Source organism: Balaenoptera acutorostrata, chromosome 3, assembly GCF_949987535.1.
Source record: "Balaenoptera acutorostrata chromosome 3, mBalAcu1.1, whole genome shotgun sequence".
Lineage (NCBI taxonomy): Eukaryota > Metazoa > Chordata > Mammalia > Artiodactyla > Balaenopteridae > Balaenoptera > Balaenoptera acutorostrata.
The window spans coordinates 112755397-112775071 of NC_080066.1; the positions used below are offsets into that span (position 1 = coordinate 112755397).

General features: G+C 37.2%; 1 pseudogene; it reads right to left on the reverse strand.

Annotated features, from left to right (window-relative positions):
• Nucleotides 1–266: 266 nt before the first annotated feature.
• LOC103014931 (40S ribosomal protein SA-like) lies at nucleotides 267–1155 on the reverse strand (annotated as a pseudogene).
• Nucleotides 1156–19675: the final 18520 nt, after the last annotated feature.

Consider the following 19675-nt stretch of genomic DNA (forward strand, 5'->3'; position numbering starts at 1 on the left):
GCTTAGAGAAAGGGCACGGAAGGACTCTAAACATTGCTTACTCATCTAATTAATATTTCAAAGAAAGTTGATAGCAAGAAATTGTACTGTCCTGATGATTAACTGAAAATAGTTTACCAGGAGCAACACGCTACTGAGAATCTACTAAGCTTCTCAAAAAGCAAACCATTTTCATTCTGAGGAAGGATTTATTTTTAAAAATTCTTTTAGAAAGTGCTTTTTTTCCGTCAACCTATTTCCATTTTAAGAGTTTGTCGAAGAACAGCTTAAGACCACTCAGTGCTTGTTCCTACCCATTCAGTGGCCTGAGCAGTGGGAACTGCAGACCAGTCTTCAGTGGCGGGCTGAGCACTCCAGGCTTCAGTGGGGGAACTGCTAAGTAGGCACAGAGGGCACCTGCACACCTTCAGACCAGTCTGCCACTTCAGGTTGAGCAGCAGTGAACTCAGGAGCTAGAGCGGTCCATTCACCCTGTAATTCCTCCTTGGTCACAGCCTTCTCAGCTGCCACCTGCTCTTCCTTTTCAATCTCTTCAGGATCTCTGTAGAAGTAGAGATCAGGCATGACCTCCCATGGTTGTTCACAGGAGATGGTCCCACGCATGCGCAGATCTTCCCGGGCAAGCATCCACCACATCAGACCCACTGAGTGAGCTCCCTTGTTGTTGCACGGGATGGCAATGTCCACATACCACAGAAGAGAGTCTGTGTTATACAGAGCAATGGTAGGCAGGTTAACATAAGAGGCCTCTGTGAGAGGCTGGTGGTCAGCCCTGGGATCAGTAACCACCAGAAGTCTTGGCTCCCAGAAGGCTGCCTGGATCTGGTTAGTGAAGGTTCCAGGAGTGAAGCGGCCAGCAATAGAAGTGGCTCCAATGGCAGCAGCAAACTTCAGCACAGCTCACTTGCCAGTATTCCTGGAGGATGTGACACTGACATCAGCTGGGTTTTCAATGGCAACAATGGCATGAGCTGCCAACAGAAGCTTCTCCCAGGTTCTCTTCAGATTTATGATGCAGATGCCATCACTTTTCCTTTTGTAGATGTACTGTTCCAGTTGGAAGTCAAGGTTGGTGCTACCTAAGTGGGTTCCTGCTACAAGGAATATGAGGACATCCTCCTTCTTCATTTGCAGGACATCAAGGGCTCCAAACATTGTGAACGTTTCCATTTAAGTTACGATGGGAATCCAGAACAATGCCGTATGGACCCCTGTCTGGGTAGCGGGGAAAGGAACAAGTTTTTGTTTTTAGTGGTGTTCTGATGTCAGCAAGATTTGGGAAAACAGTCTCCAGTAACTCCAGGTTAACAAACTTTGCCTATTTCCCCCCTTTCCTTTGAAAATCCTGCGGACAGGTAACAATTATCAATTAGTGCACACCAAACTCTAAATAACTGAGAAGAGCATTTCTTAGTCTGTGTTCCTTGGAGCACTAGTTTCCAGCATTGTTAGTCGTGTTATATGAAATGCTGCATGCTCTCTCTTCTCTGAGTGTCAAAAGACATATTTGTATGTTAAAGACTCAGTGAATTTTGCATAGATAAACCTATTTAACATTGTTTAACGAAGTTTTTCCCAAATGTGTATGACTGTGGAATCACACACACACACACACACACACACTTACTTGTGGGGTTCGGTGGGCAGTTAGTGAAATGCTAAAAGAGTATTCTGTAGTTTGGAAAATGACCTCTCCCAAAGAAATCAAAACCAGAGCTAAAAGAATGACACTTCAAGCCTAGAATTTTAGGTGAATGGAGACAGTAGGCATTTTATAGCTCCTAAAATCATATCAGTAGGCAGTCATTTGTCATTATTCAATATAAAGACCCTGATCAAGGCTATTGCTATGTCAGTAATTGTAAAAGGATATGTCCAGTAATTCAGTCCATCTGATTTCCCAGGCCTTGTGAATATCTGCTTCAATGTGGTACACAGAAAAGCTATAGCAGATTGGGCATATTTTGAGCCACAGGCAAAATATTCTAAGTTCAAGCATTTATTGAATTTTACTTGCCAGTTTTCATGGCATGTGTGATATTTTTAGCTGACTAGTGATAGTCATTCAATCCAACAATATTACACATTTTATATGAGAAATGCGCTATTATATTGACAAAGACTCTCTCCTTGACCAAACTTTAGTCAGGCTCCCCAGAACTCTCTTCTTATGTAGGTCTAGACCTTTGGACCTCCCTGTCTATCTTTATATCACCCAATTTTAGCAAAAACCCTGTTTAGTCAGTTTTGCAGAAATCTCCACCCTCAATATCTGATCAAATTCCTTATTCCGCCATCTTCCCCCAGGGGATATCTGATCACCCTGGCCTACCTTCAGCAAGAATCCTATCAAATCGGTTTAGCCAAAATTCTCCCTTACCGTTGATGTTTCCTCTAAGTAATTTTCCATCTACTGACCCCCACCCTGCTCCTTGGTTATAAATCTCTACTTCCCCATATTGTTTTTAGAATTGAGCCCAGTTCTATGTTGCGGTCTCTTTTCCCATATTGCAATTGTTCCTGAATAAAATCTATTTCTACTGCCTTGAGTACCTCCATCTCTGGTTTTTCCTTGACAATATGCAAGATTGTAATCATTAATTTGCAGCAAAAAGTAAAGAACACTTGCATCAACTTGGGAAGGCCTTATTAAAAGTACTAGAGTATGTTGAAAAATTAGACTGACAGCTTTGAAACACAAAGTCCTCTGTTTATCCATAAAGCAGCTATATGATTGCCACCAGCAATTCTAAGCTTCCTTTATGAGTGAACCTCTGTCTGCCCCTTTAGAGAGTGAGAAAAGGGTTCAGATTCCAGACCCGTTCAATTTTTGGCTCCTCTGCTCACACTGCCAATTAGAGCATTTTGTGATATGGACATCTGTCCACTGGACTGAGACCAGCTCATTTCACAAAGCAGTTGTCAAATGATACCAACTTTCCGTGACAACCTGTGTTGGATTCAGACCCATGCCCTTGGAGGTTATGTGGCTTCCTCTCCTATCTCTAAATCCTTTAAATGCCCAGAACTTAGGCACACTAATTTTCAAAGCTAACTAACTATAAAATCAAAGTCATCCTCATTTCCCTTAATTCATGGAAATTTTACTGGTGCTTGCATTTATCGTAGAAAAATGATCTCCTAAGCAAATTTTTATTCTTGAAAATCTTGGCATTTTTCAAGTCATTTTGAAAGAAATGTATATGTTTAACACTGTTTCAGTGAGTGCTTTTTGAGCACCTACTACCTGTTAGGCAGTGTGAAAATGCTACCAGTTTCCCTTTTTTTTCCTGAATATATCTACTGAATAGCTGAGAAATTCATTTTATCTCTTCACTATGGCTAGTTTTGTTGTTGTTGTTGTTGTTTTTAATTTAGTACAGTGCAGGATAAGAGGAGCAAAAAGTTTTATAAGGGGAAAGGTAATGTTTGAAATTACATTAGTTTGAATTTAGTTTAGTTCCTCAACTATATATAATTACTTTGAAGAGGAAAAATCATAAGAATAGCTTTATTGTTATATTTTTGCCAGTGGGTGTGTGAAGTGATTTAACTTACAGGTAATGATTATGTAATTGTATTGATACAGGGCATACAGCCTACCAAGCTTAGTGAGTCATCCAAGCTGACAAGAGGAGGTGTAAAAATCCTGCCAGCTTCTTTTCTGTTTCATATCCCTGTCTTTACAAAGGACAGAAGTCTTTCTCACAAGTGAGGGAGGGCGGTGGTAAGTGAGGCATCAAAGCTCCAAGATCACAGATATAAATGCATCAAGACAATGTGTCAATTTCTTGTGGTATAATTTAAAAATTAATTGGGTGGTGGTGAAACTACCCAGCCCAAATGATGACTGTGCCGTAAGAGATACAATTCAAATGGCTGTCAAAAGCTACCTACCATTCAGAAATGAAGTTCTAAACTTTACAGAGCGGAATTAAGAGACAAATTAATCTCACTGAACTGTTCCATGTTGTTTGTCCCTGGTTTACCTCTTTAGGACACATTTGTTGCATAAACCCAACCATTTATTTGGACAGGAAAAAGCAACACAAAATATAAAGGTCTAGTGATAGCACTGTATCCTGAGGTAATTAAAATTTCTATTTTTGCAGCCAATGACCCCTGTAGCCATAGCTGATTAAAAGTACAAACATTTAGATCTGGAGAATAATTGTGCCAAGGACAATGCTTGACCAAATGTAATTAGCTGAATTTAGATAAATTCTCAATCTGGCTTTCTCTAACTTGAATAGAAAAATCACACACTTCATCGAACATGAATAGATTTGAAAATGAACATTTGGATTATATGTGAGGATATTTTTCCCAGAATAATAGGCCCAAGATTTTTTGATATGCTAAGTGGAAACTCTCTGTTGACCCAAAGACTATATCAGCCTTCTGTTTTTACTCTGTAGTTCTATTTGCTGATTTTTGTTAATATTTATCATAAGAGAAATAGTAGGCAAGGGAAAGCAGGAGAATAACAGATCCAGTTAAATCCTTACTCTTTGTTTTTTCAGTGCTTCTTGTTCTTTTTCCTAGGGAGAATTAGAGATAAATGGTATGGTATTATATTTGCTCAGATAGCAATACAAAAATGCCTATTTCCATCATTTTCAGTAATAGACTTTCAAGCTATATTTTCCTCAAACTTGATCCTCATTATTCCAGTAATATTTAAGCTATTAATTTCTCCAGAGAGTGCTTTTTGAAAATGGTAAATTATAAGACAAATCCCCAAATTACATTTTCGTTAATTTACAGTATTGTTCAAGCTCTACTGTTAGCATAAATGAATAGTCTGAGCTGCAGTCTGAAATAAAGCCTTGCGCATTAAACAGTTGGCTTGGAAATGGAAACATTAAGAATATGATTGAAATTTTTTACAGAAGATGAAATAACAGCATGCGTAAAAGCTCATTTATGATAATTCTAACATTTCTACTAGAGTTATATAAAAGTAACAACATTTACCAAAAAAAAAAAAAGGAAGAAAGAAAGGTGAATGGTTTCACTTCTAACCAATTGCAATGATATCAAATTTGCCCTTAGTGAAAAGTGATTTTCACAGTTATATAGATTTCATTTTTTTCTAAGTTGCAAGTTTACCCTCTTGAAGGAAGAAAAAAGGCTTTTCAAAACAGAAGTCAATTGAAGCAAAAGTTGTCGTGTTTGATGTCTAAAATGCAGTCATATTACAAACACGCTACAATAGCAATAAATACAGTCAAGGAGCATGTTACCCTGAAAGACATTGAGGTCTACAAAGGTCTAGAAACATTAGTACATTTATCTTATTATAAAAAGACATTAATTATGCTAATGTGCAATGAAATCATATGAAATTTCTCCCAGAATCTAAAGGTATATTTTAAATCACTTATTTAGTCAATCTCGTTTCACCCTAGTAGTTATATCTGTTTGCTTTATTTTTGTTTTTCCTTTGTTAGGGGTGGGGGCTTGAGAAAGGAAGACAGAAAATACTTTTTATAAAATTATGAAGAAAGCTGGTCTTCTTAAAGATATTGATAATCTGATGAATTGCCGACGATAACCATCTGAGGTCTAAGCAAGCATTTGTAATTCTTCAAATGAAAAACTTTAAATTCACTCAGAAACTAAGAAAATCACTTCCTCCATCTAGTGGTAACTGATTGCAATTTCTCCCAAATTCTAAAATACATTTCAGCTTCTTAAAAATGTCATTTTGTTCTTATACCTATGCTTGTGTCAGATCATTGTATTTATGTGGAAAATTAAGCTAAATTTTGTTAGTTTTCTGAAAGACTTTACTACCGTCTGAAGAGATGTGGCATTACTATCTGCAATATTTCACCCTTAAGCCAAAATAAGTAAAGCATAGTCCCTGTTTACAATCTAGTCAGGGAGACCTGACATATATGTATAAAAGGTGGGGGGCGGGGAATGGATAAAAGAGAGCACTTACTAATTATCAAATGAGTGATAAAGGCAGATACTATTGTACAAGAACTCTGAGGAAGGTGTGGTTTTGGATGGTCACCATTGATTGGAGAAGGCTTTTCATCATGGGATGATGGAATACATGGAACTGAAATGGCCTTTAAAGAGATGATAGGAATTATATAACCAGTTAGTAGGCAAATTTTAAGGCTTTTGAACAGAAAACTGACATATTGAGCTTTGGGAAGATCCTCTGGCATTGGTGTGTAGGATAGTTTGATGTGGTCAGAGAGCTTATTATATATATTTGAACCCATATTTTCCCCCAGCACAAGCAATACTAAGACATCTGCTGCCCTGGTTACATGGTAGTTTGTTCCTCACCTCTCTGGGCACATAATACTTCCTTATGAGATGTTATAAATCTAGAATTAGCTCTATGATAATTTAGACTCATATAAGTGATCCCTTCAAAAAATATTCATAAGCATGTCTAAAATTTAGGTTTAGTAAGTATATCTTCCTCAACACTGATGTCCATTCCAACTGCATTTATATTTGGGATTCAGACCTCACAATGATAGTAGTAATCATAAAAATTTCTATTTGTTGAGGATAATATGCCAGGCACTAGGGTGCATTTTTTCAGTGAATACTTACTGAGTGCTTATTATGTGCCAGGTAGGTTGTTAGTAATTCTTAGGATAATCTAATGAGTTAGTAATATTCCTCCAATTTTACAGGTGAGAAAACTAAAGATTAAAGGGGTTAAGTATCATTCCCATAGTTGATAGCTAGTATATCTTTGGTTTCAACCCAGATCTCTGATTCAGTAAGATGTGTCAGAGGTGGAACTGAAGAAATATTTGGCCAGGATGCAAGATTTCTGAATGCCTGTATCACATTCTTTCATAGCAATACCTTTCTTTTCTCTCCCCTTCCCTCCATCCAAACTACCCTAGCCCCCTTGCAAGGGATATAGACACAGAGCCCAAAGCCAGGTAAATGTGACTTCCTTATTACTATAAAACTTTTGTCCAAAGCCTCAGAGTATGAACTAAGCAGGAACCAGTAGCCAAGTCCCTTTTCATAGCTTGGTGTTTCTCAAACTCTCTTCCTAAGAAACAGTTGAAAAGATGTTACTTCATATGCCATATTAAAGTATCCTGTGACCAAAAATATCATGGAATTACTGAATTGTATATTTTCCTCTTGGTGTTTAAAAATGCACATTAACAGATTAAGAACTGAGAAGTCCCACAGGAAAAGAAAGATTGGGTAAGTCTGCTAAAGACAGTTTTTCTCAAATTTGTTTGACCAAGAATTCTCTTACCATAAAACTAATAATGCACTGCAGAACAGTGTCCCATGTCCCAGCTATCACAATGACAGACTTAAGCAAGCTAAAAATATGCTAAAAATAAATCCCCTCCAATCTTCCACTGGAATTAATGCAGCTCCTTCAGCACCTATAAAATTGAGTTTCTCTGACCCCAAACATTTCATGTGCTCACTTTTCGTAAATGCTAGTGATGCAGCATGGTGCATAAAGAATATGATTGCAAGCCTCACACTCACAAAAAAATTACAAAACACACTTCCAGAATAAATATGACCACTGCTTCAGCAATTTACAGTGTAAGAATCAATTACTTTTAAATAGCATTCCCCAAACAAAACCAATGCAGTCAAATCAGGAAATACTGAAATCTAGAACCATGTGATTCTTAACCAGCCATAAACTATAACAAAGAAAACAAGAGAGGAAAAGAAAAAAAGCTTCTTGGTTTCAGCTTCACTAGGATGCCAGTCAATCCATGACACTTGTCTCAAGTCTCCCATCTGTGAACTTAAATTTCACTTGGGAGAAAGAGCCCATGAGGTTAACTGTGACCCTAGAATTCCATTTCGTGAGGGGAAAGGGTAGCAGATGGGAAATCTATCATTTATGCAACTGCTGCACTGCCACTCTCAGAGAGTACTTGAAACACTCCTGTTTTCTTTCAAATTTTAGAAATTGCATTTTGGGCACTACCACTCATAAAGTCTTCTCTGAAACCCCATTCTCCACCTACCATCTATCCTGTATATCTAAAACCTCAAATTTTCTCTTTCTACCTCTCTTTGGTCCCTGCATTCCTAGCACCCGAGTCTGAATTGACAGTGGTCTCCCTCTAGGAAACAGCTTCTGTGCTTTCTTATGAGCAAAGAGCACCATATTTATGTCATGCAGTTCACACAGTCCTCATCTCCTGTACTTCCTCCTGTGTTTCTTCTCTTCAGTGAGATCCCACAATATGATGGCCTAGGGCTGCCAAGAGGCTGCTGCCTTCTCCTCTTAAATTCCTCAGGCCAGTCCTTCCATCTTCCTAGCAGAGGAAGCCCTTTTTTTCCCACATTTGCCCCAGCTGAAAAGAATCGCTCCACAATTTTCTGAACTGGACCTGCTGCTGGTGATGCAGCTTAAAGGGTCTACTGATATATAATATCCATGTGCTCATAATACAACCTAGACCTGAATTGCTGTTTTCACCTGAAGTCCATAACAGAAGTCATCTGGAGAAAGCAGATAGATCCCCCCAAAAATGAAAGAGAGAAGCCTAAGAAGAACTTCACGCTTTCAAGCTTACGAAAATATTTGTCAAGTTGCCTGGAGAAACAAACATCTTTGTGGTGAGAAACTCTAGAAGGAATTTATCATGAGAGTATTTTTATTTACCATTATTTGGCAACTAATGAACAGTGCTTTGATTCTTATTTTGTAGGAAATACAAAAAGAGCTGATGACATTCTCAGCTTTAAAAGACATGGTCTCCCACCTTCCATAATTTATTTTGATACTTATACGTGTCCTACAGTATTTGCTGCTAACACTACATAATGAGTAGCAAGCTCAAAGTTACAATAAATTATGCATAATGTGGTCTCTTGGAAGGTCTATAAATACAGTGTGGAGTGTTCAGCTTGTTATTTGATGCAACATCTGAAATCAGATTGCTTTGATGCAAATGTTTATCTCAATATTATAATTGTGGCATGAATTCTTCTGAATTTATTTTGTTTGTAAAGAACATTTTATTAATTAGATACACTAGTCTCAAGGGTATTCGATTTTTCTAAAGACATCAGTGTCAAAACTTCTGCAAATATAAAATAATAACTCATTTTTAAAAGAAGAGAAGTTTTATTAAGTGATTTTAAAAATACCATTTGGAGAATGTAAGTACTCCCAGGGGGTATATTTTCTAAACATTTCTAGGCATTGAAGAATTTACTAATTTTATTATTTATTGTTTCTCACTATCATCCCTTGTAATTTCTTTTGACAAAATCAGAGTACAAGGATCTTATCTTTGTGTTCAGTTGTTATGAACTAAAATATCCAAGAAATTTTCCTTTATGTTCTGATAAAATTATCTGTAATTCTTGCTTCTCTTCCATTCATATATATTGTCAAACTATTGATTGGGATGAATCTTTGTATAGGACAATATTGCCTTCATTTGTTCCCATTTAAGGGTATGACTTTCAAGAATGAAATTGCACTTTATGTATGAAATTTATTTGAGACTGAATTTAAAGTAAGATTCTTTCAAAAGATTTGGGTTTTCCTCTAAAAAATATCTATGGGAACTATAACCTAGAAGCACTTTTTAAAAGAATTCTCACCTTGGATTTTGGGGGAGAGGGCACATAGATAGTAGGAATTCCTGCTCCACAACCCCACTCTCAAAATCCCTTGTGTCAGTTCAGGTCTTCCAAAAATCAAATGCCCAAACAGGATTAGACACATAAGAAATTTATGGGAAAAACAAACCAAAACGCCTGGGGGATGAGAACAGGGGTAAATGGGGAGAGCCTTCAGAACATATTATCAGAAGATTTCAGTTTATAGTGTCATTCTGAGAAAGCCTTGGCCAAACCAATGGTGTGCCCCTGAGCAACAGTTGCCCTTAGAGGAGTCCCATGTTTGGCAGAGATAGCTCAGCTCTAGTACCTCTGCCAAGCTCAGTCATTGACTAAAAGCACCTCTTCAGGAGTGTGACCTCGTCATATATGCCACAGTGGATCCAAAGGTGCAGCAGGTGGAGGCTGTCAGTCAACTAAGCACCCAAACAACAGATTCTCTTGAAGGGAGATCTGAGAGGTGCACCTCCATGGGCACCTCACAAGTGCTGGGGAGACTATTTTTCTTATTTCATCATGATGGTGTCTCCTTAATTTGAATGGAAGAGCAGCTATGCCACCCTCAGAAATTTTAGAGTTGTCATCTCAACATTATCATGGGAGCCCAATGAGGTCCCCATAACGGATGTGAAAAATCAAGGAATGAAACAGAAACAGGAGCTGTCTTCAAAAGTCAGTACTCAACCCGGAGGCCAGTTCATGATATCGGTGAAAGCAGGGGAAGACAGATACCATGCTATAGGGCAGATGTAGGTGATTACCACCACGTGCTAGGACACATGAAACAGCTAGGAATTATCGTTGAACCAGGAAGGAACAATGTGAAGCTAGATTTCCAGCTAATTAGATAAGCTCCAGTTTTAAGTCTCTTGTTTGAATATTATTTTATGAACCAGGCTGTGGGCTAGGAAAACTTGGGCTACACATAGTTCTAAATGGAAACCTGTCATTTCCCCTTCAATGTCCCACTCAAGGACCTAGTATATAGTACATATGACTGAAGAGATTACATCACACACCCACACAAAACAAAGCATACAAAATGTATCCTGACCACTGTATTTTCTGTCTCATTCGATGGCTTAATCATCATAATCATTATTTAGTCACCCAGCTAGAAAACTAAGAAGTATCCTTCTCTCTTTCACTTTTACTTTGCATAATTTAATTAAGTTATCAAATCTTATTAATTCTGCCATCAAAACTCTTTTGGCTGCTCTCTCTTCCTCTTACACCTCTAATTACAACATTTTCCTGTGTAAAAACCTCATAGAGCTCCATAATGCATGTAGGACACACTTTAACATTCTTTATATGGCATAAAGATTCACAACCCAACATAAACCTCATTTTTCTACATTGACCATCCAACACTCATCCTTCATTCACTTATTCAGCAAATATTTCTTAAGTGCCTACTCCGTACCAAGGATGTATGTTAGCCACAGAGTCATCTGAATTTGCCATTCTTAGTCATGGTCTTTCACGCTTCTATGTCATTGCATGTGATGTTTCTGATGCCCCTGACTTCACACTCTCAATCATTCAGGACCTAACTTAAATGCCACATCCTCTGTGAAGCTTTCCATGACTCCCTTATGGTATGTTACTCCCTCTTCTGTGCTTCCTTATATATTTGTATATAACTTAATACAACACTTATTACAATAGAATATTCAACTACCCAATGTTTATTAAGTGTCAACTATGTTGCAGGAACAGTGCTAGACACTGAGAATATGTGAGTGAGACATGGGCCCTTCTATTGAAGACCTCAGGATCTGTTTGTCTGTTTTTTCTTCATTTGACAAGGAGCTCCATAAGGACTTACACTTCTTGGTTCCTGAAATACGACAAGGATTCAGCCATTTGTTGGGGAAACAAATTATCAGGTTTGGTTCTGATGCTTTTTTTTTTTTAACCTTATATTTCACATGGTTTTGTTCCAAAACTATGTTCTCTTAAAGCCAGGCAAAGAAACTTTGTCCTTTCAAGGCCTAGAGAGATTACTTAGGCCATCCAGTCTGCCAACTCAGTTTGCCTCAGAGTGTGCTTTGACATTCTTCCTATCAAAAAGTGACGACTAATTCTCCACCTCTTGAATATGGGCCGGCCTTACAAACTTGCTTCTAATGAATAGAAGGCAGCAGAAGGGATGCTGCCTGACTTCTGAGGCTAGGTTAGAAAAGGTGATATCGTTTCCACCTGGCTCATTCTTGGAACCCAGCCACCATTGTGATGCTGGCTCTTAGAACTAAGCCACCACTCTGTGAGGCAGCCAGGTAGCTACAGGGAAAGATCACATGTAAGCATTCTGACCACAACTGCAGCCAAGGACCCTTGCTGACAGGCAGCATCAAATGCCAGATGTGAGTGACCCAGCCTTAGATGATTCCAGCCCTCTTAGCTGATGCCAAGGGAAGCAGAGGAGATCTGAACTGATGAGCCCTGCCAAAATGACAGGTTTGTGCGCAAAAACAAATGTCATTATTTTAAGGGCGATATTTATTAGGGTAGCAGTGGATAACTGTAATGACAATGAAATAAATTGCAACCCAAATGCTAAGAGAAGCTCCTCAGAGAAGCTGCCAAATGGATACAAAGGCCACTTTGCAGAGCTGCAAACCCTGAAAGCTCCAAAGTTTCATGGCTTCAGTTACTTTTTAAACATGCACTTGAATTATATTACCAGCAGAGCACAAGATACATAGAGTTGATCTAAAGCTTTTCAATGTTATGTTATTTATCTTTGTAACAAGTCTCCCTGCTTCTTCTCTTGACCCCCATGCACTCTATTCTCAACACAGCAGCCAAAGTTTTATGTTTAAAACATTAGTCATATAATGTCCCTTTCCTGCTCCAAACCCTTCAGTAGCTTTCGATCTCACACAAAATAAAATTCATATCATTATTATAGCCAAAAAGTCTACATAATCTGACCCTCCAGCTACTTCATCTCCTCCAACTCTGTCTCATTCACTCTATTTCAGCCAGTTGACACCCTTCCTATCCCTACAACACACCAAGCACATTTCTGTCTCAGGGTCTCATTCCCTCACTTTATTCGTATCTGTTTAAATGTCACTTTATTAGAGAGGACGTCAATGATCTCTCAATTTAAAATAAAACTCCCTCCTTTCTATTAATTTGCTCTGTTATATTTTTCTTCACTGCACTTACCATCATCTGACATATTACCTATGTATCTGTTTACTTGTTTATTTTATGTCTCCTTCCACTAGACTGTGAGTTCCATGAGAATAGGGACTTTGTTTACTACTCTGTCCTCCGGGCTTAGAACAATACCTGGCACTTAATAATCATTGTTGATTGTATGAATGAATGAATATTTTTAAAGAGGAGAGCCAAGACATAAATGGCTTTAAATTATGAATTATTAGATTTTGCTCAGGGAAGATTCCATTTATGCTCATTCTGATTGTCACCAGATCATTAGTAAATGATGTTAGTCATATGACTTATATTTCTGTTTATAGAAACACAAGGACTTGTAAAGTGATTTTACTAGGAAGCATTGACTATGAATTACATATATGAGATGAAAAAAATCACATACTTAAAAGACAGCTTGAAAAAGCTGAGGTGTAGAAAAATTAATTGGCACAATTTCAGAGGATATAATAGGAAATGTTTTGTTTGTTTGTTTTTTACAGAATGACAAGGTTTTCTTTTTTTTTAAATTATTTAATTAATTAATTTATGGCTGTGTTGGGTCTTCGTTTCTGTGCGAGGGCTTTCTCCAGTTGTGGCAAGTGGGGGCCACTCTTCATCGCGGTGCGCGGGCCTCTCACTATCGCAGCCTATTGCAGAGCACAGGCTCCAGACGCGCAGGCTCAGTAATTGTGGCTCACGGGCCCAGTTGCTCCGCGGCATGTGGGATCCTCCCAGCCCAGGGCTCGAACCCGTGTACCCTGCATTGGCAGGCAGATTCTAAACCACTGCGCCACCAGGGAAGCCCATAGGGAATGTTTTTTTATTTATTTTATCTATCATAAATTTGTTCAAAGATGCTTTAACTATACTATAGTTAAAGGCTGAAGAGACACAAGTAATGGACAGTTCATGGAAACAACTTATAATGCTGTGATCATTGTTGACATTGTTTCACCCATTTCCAGAACTCTTCATCTCTGTGCATAGACCCAAATTTCCATCTGGTATCATGTTCATGTTCTTTCTGTCTGGGAGAAGTTCCTTTAACGTTTCTTATAGTTAAAGTCTGAAAAAGTTTTGAAATATCTTTATTTCTTTTTCACTTTCGAAAAATATTTTCATGGGGTATAGAATTCTGGGTTGACTGTTTTTGTTTTTGTTTTCCTTTCAGTACTTAAAAGATGTTGCTCCATTGACCTAGTTTCTGTGGAGAAGTAAAAAGACAGAAATAGATATATCATGCTTACAGTAAGCAAACAAACAAAAAAGCTATAGTGGCTATATTAATATATTAATAGCATACAGAGCAAACTTCAAAACAAAGATTACCAGAGATATAGAAGACTATTTCTTAAAGATAAAAGGGTCAATCATAAAGATGACATAACAATCCTAAACATGTATGCTACACCTAGTAACAGAGTTTCAAAATAAATGAAGGAAAAACTGATAGACCAGCAAGGAGAAATAGATAAATTCACAATAACAGAGGTTTCAATACCCTAGTCTCAATAGAAAGTGTACACAGAAAATAAGTAAGGATATGGAAGACTTGAACAATATAATCAACTGACTTGACCTAATTGATTTTATAAAAACACTACCAAAGAACTGCAGAGTACATATTCTTTACAAGTACACACGGAACATTTATTAAGACAGACCAAATTCTGGGGCATGATAAAAATCTCAATGAATTTTAAATGATTCAAGTCATACGAAGTATATTCTCTGACCACAGTGGAATTTAATTAGAAATTAATAACAGATGGTACTTCCCTGGTGGTCCAGTGGTTAAGACTCTGTGCTCCCAGTGCAAGGGGCCTGGGTTCAATCCCTGGTCAGGGAACTAGATCCTGCATACCACAGCTAAGAGCCCACAGGCTGCAACTAAAAGATCCCACAGGCCACAACTAAAGAGCCCACATGCTACAACTAAAAAGGATCCTGCATGCCACAACAAAGATTCCGTGTGCAGCAACAAAGATATCACGTGCCACAACTAAGACCCAGCACAGCCAAATAAATAAATAAATAAATAAATATTTCTTAAAAAAGAAATTAATAACAGAATAAGATTTCTGGAAACCCCCCAAATATTGGAAATTAAATAGCATAATTCTAAATAACCCATGGTCAAAGGATAAATCAAAAAAGAAATTAGAAAATATTTTGAATTGAATGAAAATGAAAACATACATATCAAATTTTGTGGGAAGCCATTAAAACAGTACATAGGGAGATGTTTATAAAACTAAATAACCATGTTAAAAAAGAAGAAATGTCTCAAATGGCCTCAATATCTACCTTAAGAAGCTAAAAAGGGAGATCAAAGGAACACAAAGCAAGCAGAAGAAAGGAAATAATAAAAAAAAGAGCTGAAATTAATGAAATAATAACAGAAAAACAATGGAGAATGAAACAAAAAATGATTTTTTAAGAAGATCAATAAAATTAACAAACCTCTAGCAAGACTGACAAATAGAAGAAAGAACATACATTTTACCAGTATCAGGATTATCTTTACATTACATCACTAAAGATACTACATATATGTAAAGAAATATTATGAACAACACTATGAAATAAATTTGACAATTTAGACAAAATGGACAAATTCCTTGGAAAAATACAAACTACCAAAACTCATTCAAGAAGAGATAAATAACCCCAAATTGTCCCATATTTATTAAAGAAACTGAATTTGAGGTTGAAAATCTTCCCAGAAACAAAACTTTAAAGCCCATCACTGGTAAATTCTATCAAATATTTTAGAAGAATTAATACCAATTCTATAAAAACTTTCATAAAATTGAAAAGAAGGGAGTATTCCAGAATCATTCTATCAGAGGCCAACATTACCCTGACACCAAATCTAACAAAGACATTACAAGAAAAAGAAACTGAAAAGGCCAATATGCCTCATGACCATAGATGTAAAAATTCTAAATAAAATTTTAGCAAATTAAGTTAAACAATATATAAAAGAATTATACAAGTAAGGTTTTTCCTAGGACTGCAAGGTTGTTTTAACTTTCAAATATCAATCTAATTCAGTATATTAATAAATTTAAGAAGAAAACCATTCTGTCATCTAAAGAGATCATGAGAAGGCATTTGACGAAATCAAACATCCATTCCTGATCAAAACTATCAGCGAATTAGGAATAAAGGAGAACTTCCATAACCTGATAAAAAGCATCTACCAAAAAAAGGTCATCTAACATCATATTTAATGGTGAGAGACTGAATGCTTTTTGCAGGATACAAAATTGATACATAAAAAATAAGTATATCTCTAAACACTAAAAATAAACAATTGGAAATTAAAATAAAAACAATACCATTTATAGTAACGCCAAAAAGTATGAAATACTAAGGGGAAAATCTGAAAAGAAGATGTGCAAAACTTGTACACTGAAAACTGTAAAACGTTGTGAGATGTATTTAGTATCTAACACCCAAATATGTAGAGATATCTACAGTGTTCTGTGTTCATAGTCAGAAGACTCAATATTGTTAATATGTCTACTCTCCTCAATTTGATCTATAAATTTAATGCAATCTCAACCAAAATTCCAACAGGCTTTTTTTGTAGCTACTAGCAAGCTTATTCAAAAATTCATGTGGGGGGCCTCCCTGGTGGCGCAGTGGTTGAGAATCTGCCTGCTAATGCAGGGGACACGGGTTCGAGCCCTGGTCTGGGAAGATCCCACATGCCGCGGAGCAACTAGGCCCGTGAGCCATAACTACTGAGCCTGTGCGTCTGGAGCCTGTGCTCCGCAACAAGAGAGGCCATGACAGTGAGAGGCCCGCGCACCGCGATGAAGAGTGGCCCCCGCTTGCCACAGCTAGAGGAAGCCCTCGCACAGAAATGAAGACCCAATACAGCCAAAAATAAATAAATAAATAAATAATAATTTTAAAATAAAATAAAATAAAATAAAATAAAATTCATGTGGAGGGACTTCCCTGGTGGTCCAGTGATAAAGAGTCCGCCTTCCAATGCAGGGAACGGAGGTTAAATCCCTGGTCTGGGAACTAAGATCCCACATGCCGCAAGGCAACTAAGCCCGCATGCCACAACTACTGAGCTCCGGTGCCTCAACGAGAGAGTCCGCATGCCGCAAGACTATAGAGCCCACGGCCTGTGCACCCCGTGCGCCACAACTACAGAGCCCACGGTCCCTGGAGCCCGCGTGCCACAATTAAAGAGAGAAAACTCACATACCACAACTAGAAAGAAACCTGCACACCACAACAAAGAGCCCACGCTGCAACGAAAGATCCCACACGCATCAATGAAGACCCCGCATGTCGCAACTAAGACCTGATGCAGCCAAAAAAATAAAGAAAATTAATTAATTAAAATTAAATTAAATTAATGTGGAAATGAAAAGATCAAGCAAGAATAGCCAAAACAACTTTGTGAAAAAAAGAACAAAGTTGGAGAACCAAAGCTGCAGTAATAAAGAGAGTATGGTACTGACATCAAAATAGACAAATAGATCAATGGAATGGAATACAGAGTCCAGAATTAGAACCATATATGTATTGAAAACTGATTTTTGATGAAGCTACAAAGGCAATTCTGTGGAGAAAGGATAGTCTTTTACTGGAACAATTGAATATCCATACACAAAAAAATGAAATTCAGTTCATATTTCTCACCATATATAAAAGCTAGCTAAAAAATGGATTACAGAAAAAATGTAAAACCTAAAACTATAAAATTTCTAGAAGAAAACATCGAAAAGAAGTTAGTGACCTTGAGTTAGACAACGATTACTTTGATACAACACCAAAAACACAACCTACAAAAAAAAAATTGATGAAGTGGACAAGATCAAATTTTAGAATTCTGCTTTTCAAAAGACACTGCTGGGACTTCTGTGGTGGTGCAGTGTTTAAGAATACGCCTGCCAATGCAAGGGGCACAGGTTGGAGCCCTGGTCTGGGAAGATCACACATGCCACAGAGTAACTAAGCCCATGTGACACAACTACTGAGCCTGTGCTCTAGAGCCCACAAGCCACAACTACTGAAGCCCGAGTGCCACAACTACTGAAGCCCGCATGCCCATGCTCTGCAACAGGAGAGACCACCGCAATGAGAAGCCCACACACCTCAAGGAAAAGTAGCCCCCTCTTGCTGCAGCTAGAGAAAGCCCATGCACAGCAACAAAGACCCAACACGGCCAAAAAATAAATAAATGAATAAAAATAAAATTAGAAAAAAAAGAAAAACGAAGCTTAGAAGCATAGCATTAAAAAAAAAAAAAAAAAAAAAAGGAACTGCTAAGGGACTTCCCTGGTGGTCCAGTTGTTAAGACTCCACACTTCCAGTGCAGGGGGTATGGGTTTGATCCCTGGTCAGGAAACTAAGATCCCATATGCCATGTGGCACAGTGAAAAAATAAAAACAGAAAAACAAAAATAAAATAAAACAAAAGACATTGCTAAGAGAATTAAAAGGCAAGCTATATCCTGGGAGAAAATATTTGAAAATTATACATCTGATAAATATAAGTTCAGAATATATAAAGAGCTCTCAAAACTCAGCAATAAGAAAATAAGCAACTCAATAAAAATGGGTGAAAGATTTGAGCATATGCTTAATCAAAGGAAGAACATACATGGAAAGATGATCCACATTATTAGTTATTAGAAGTGAAGTTCAATACCACAATGAGATGCCATTACACACCTATTAGAATGACTAAACTTTTAAAAGACTGGAGTAATTGGAGCTTTCAGTCTACACACCTACTATAATAGGTAATATTTAAAAGCTTGATCATACCAAGTGTTGACAAAAATATGGAAGAACTGAAACTCTCATACATTGCTGATGAAATGTAAAAAAGTACTGCCATTTTTGAAAATTTAAAAAGTTAAACATACACCTATAATAACCTAGGTATTTATCCTACAGAATGAAATCTTATGTCCATACTCGTGACTTGCACATAAATGTTATAGCAACTATATTTCTAATAGCCAAAAACTGGAAAAACATAAATGCCTGTCAGTAGGGTAAATTGTATATACAGCGGAATATGCAAAAAAAAAACCCCCAAAAAACCGTGGATGCATCTCCAAATAATTATGCTGAGTGAAAGAAACCATAGAAAAAAAGAGTGCATACTCTATGACTCCATTCTTATAAAATTCTAGAAAACATAAATAAATCTGTAGTGACAGGAAGCAGATCTTCAGTGCCTTGAGACAGGGTAGGACAGTAGAACAGGGAGGAACAGAAGGGAGGGATTACAAAAGGGTATAAGAGGAAACTTTGGGGATGGTGGATATGCTCCTGCTGTGTTAATATCTTGATTGTGGTGATGGTTTCACAAGTGTACACATAATATGTACAGTTTATTGTATGTCAATTATACCTCATTAAAGCTGTTAAAAATGGATTTAACAGGACAAATAATAGCTTGGATTTTTTAAAATTTTCTAGATTTACTGAAATATAACTGACAGAAAATGCTTGCATATTATTTAAAGAAATATTCTTTTTTAAAATGTATTTTATTGACATATAGTTGATTTACAAGGTTGTGTTAATTTCTACTGTACAGCAAAGTTATTCAGATATACATATTTTTTTTTCATATTCTTTTCCATTATGATTTATCACAGGATATTGAATATATTTCCCTGTGCTATACAGTAGGACCTTGTTGTTTATCCATCCTTATATAATAGTGTGTCTCTGCTAACCCCAAACTCCCACTGCATCACTCCTCCATCTACATTCCCCCTTGGCAACCACAAGTTTGTTCTCTATGTCTGTGAGTCTGTTTCTGTTTCATGGTAAGTTCATTTGTGTCATATTTTAGATTCCACATATAAGTGATATCATATGGTATTTGTCTTTCTCT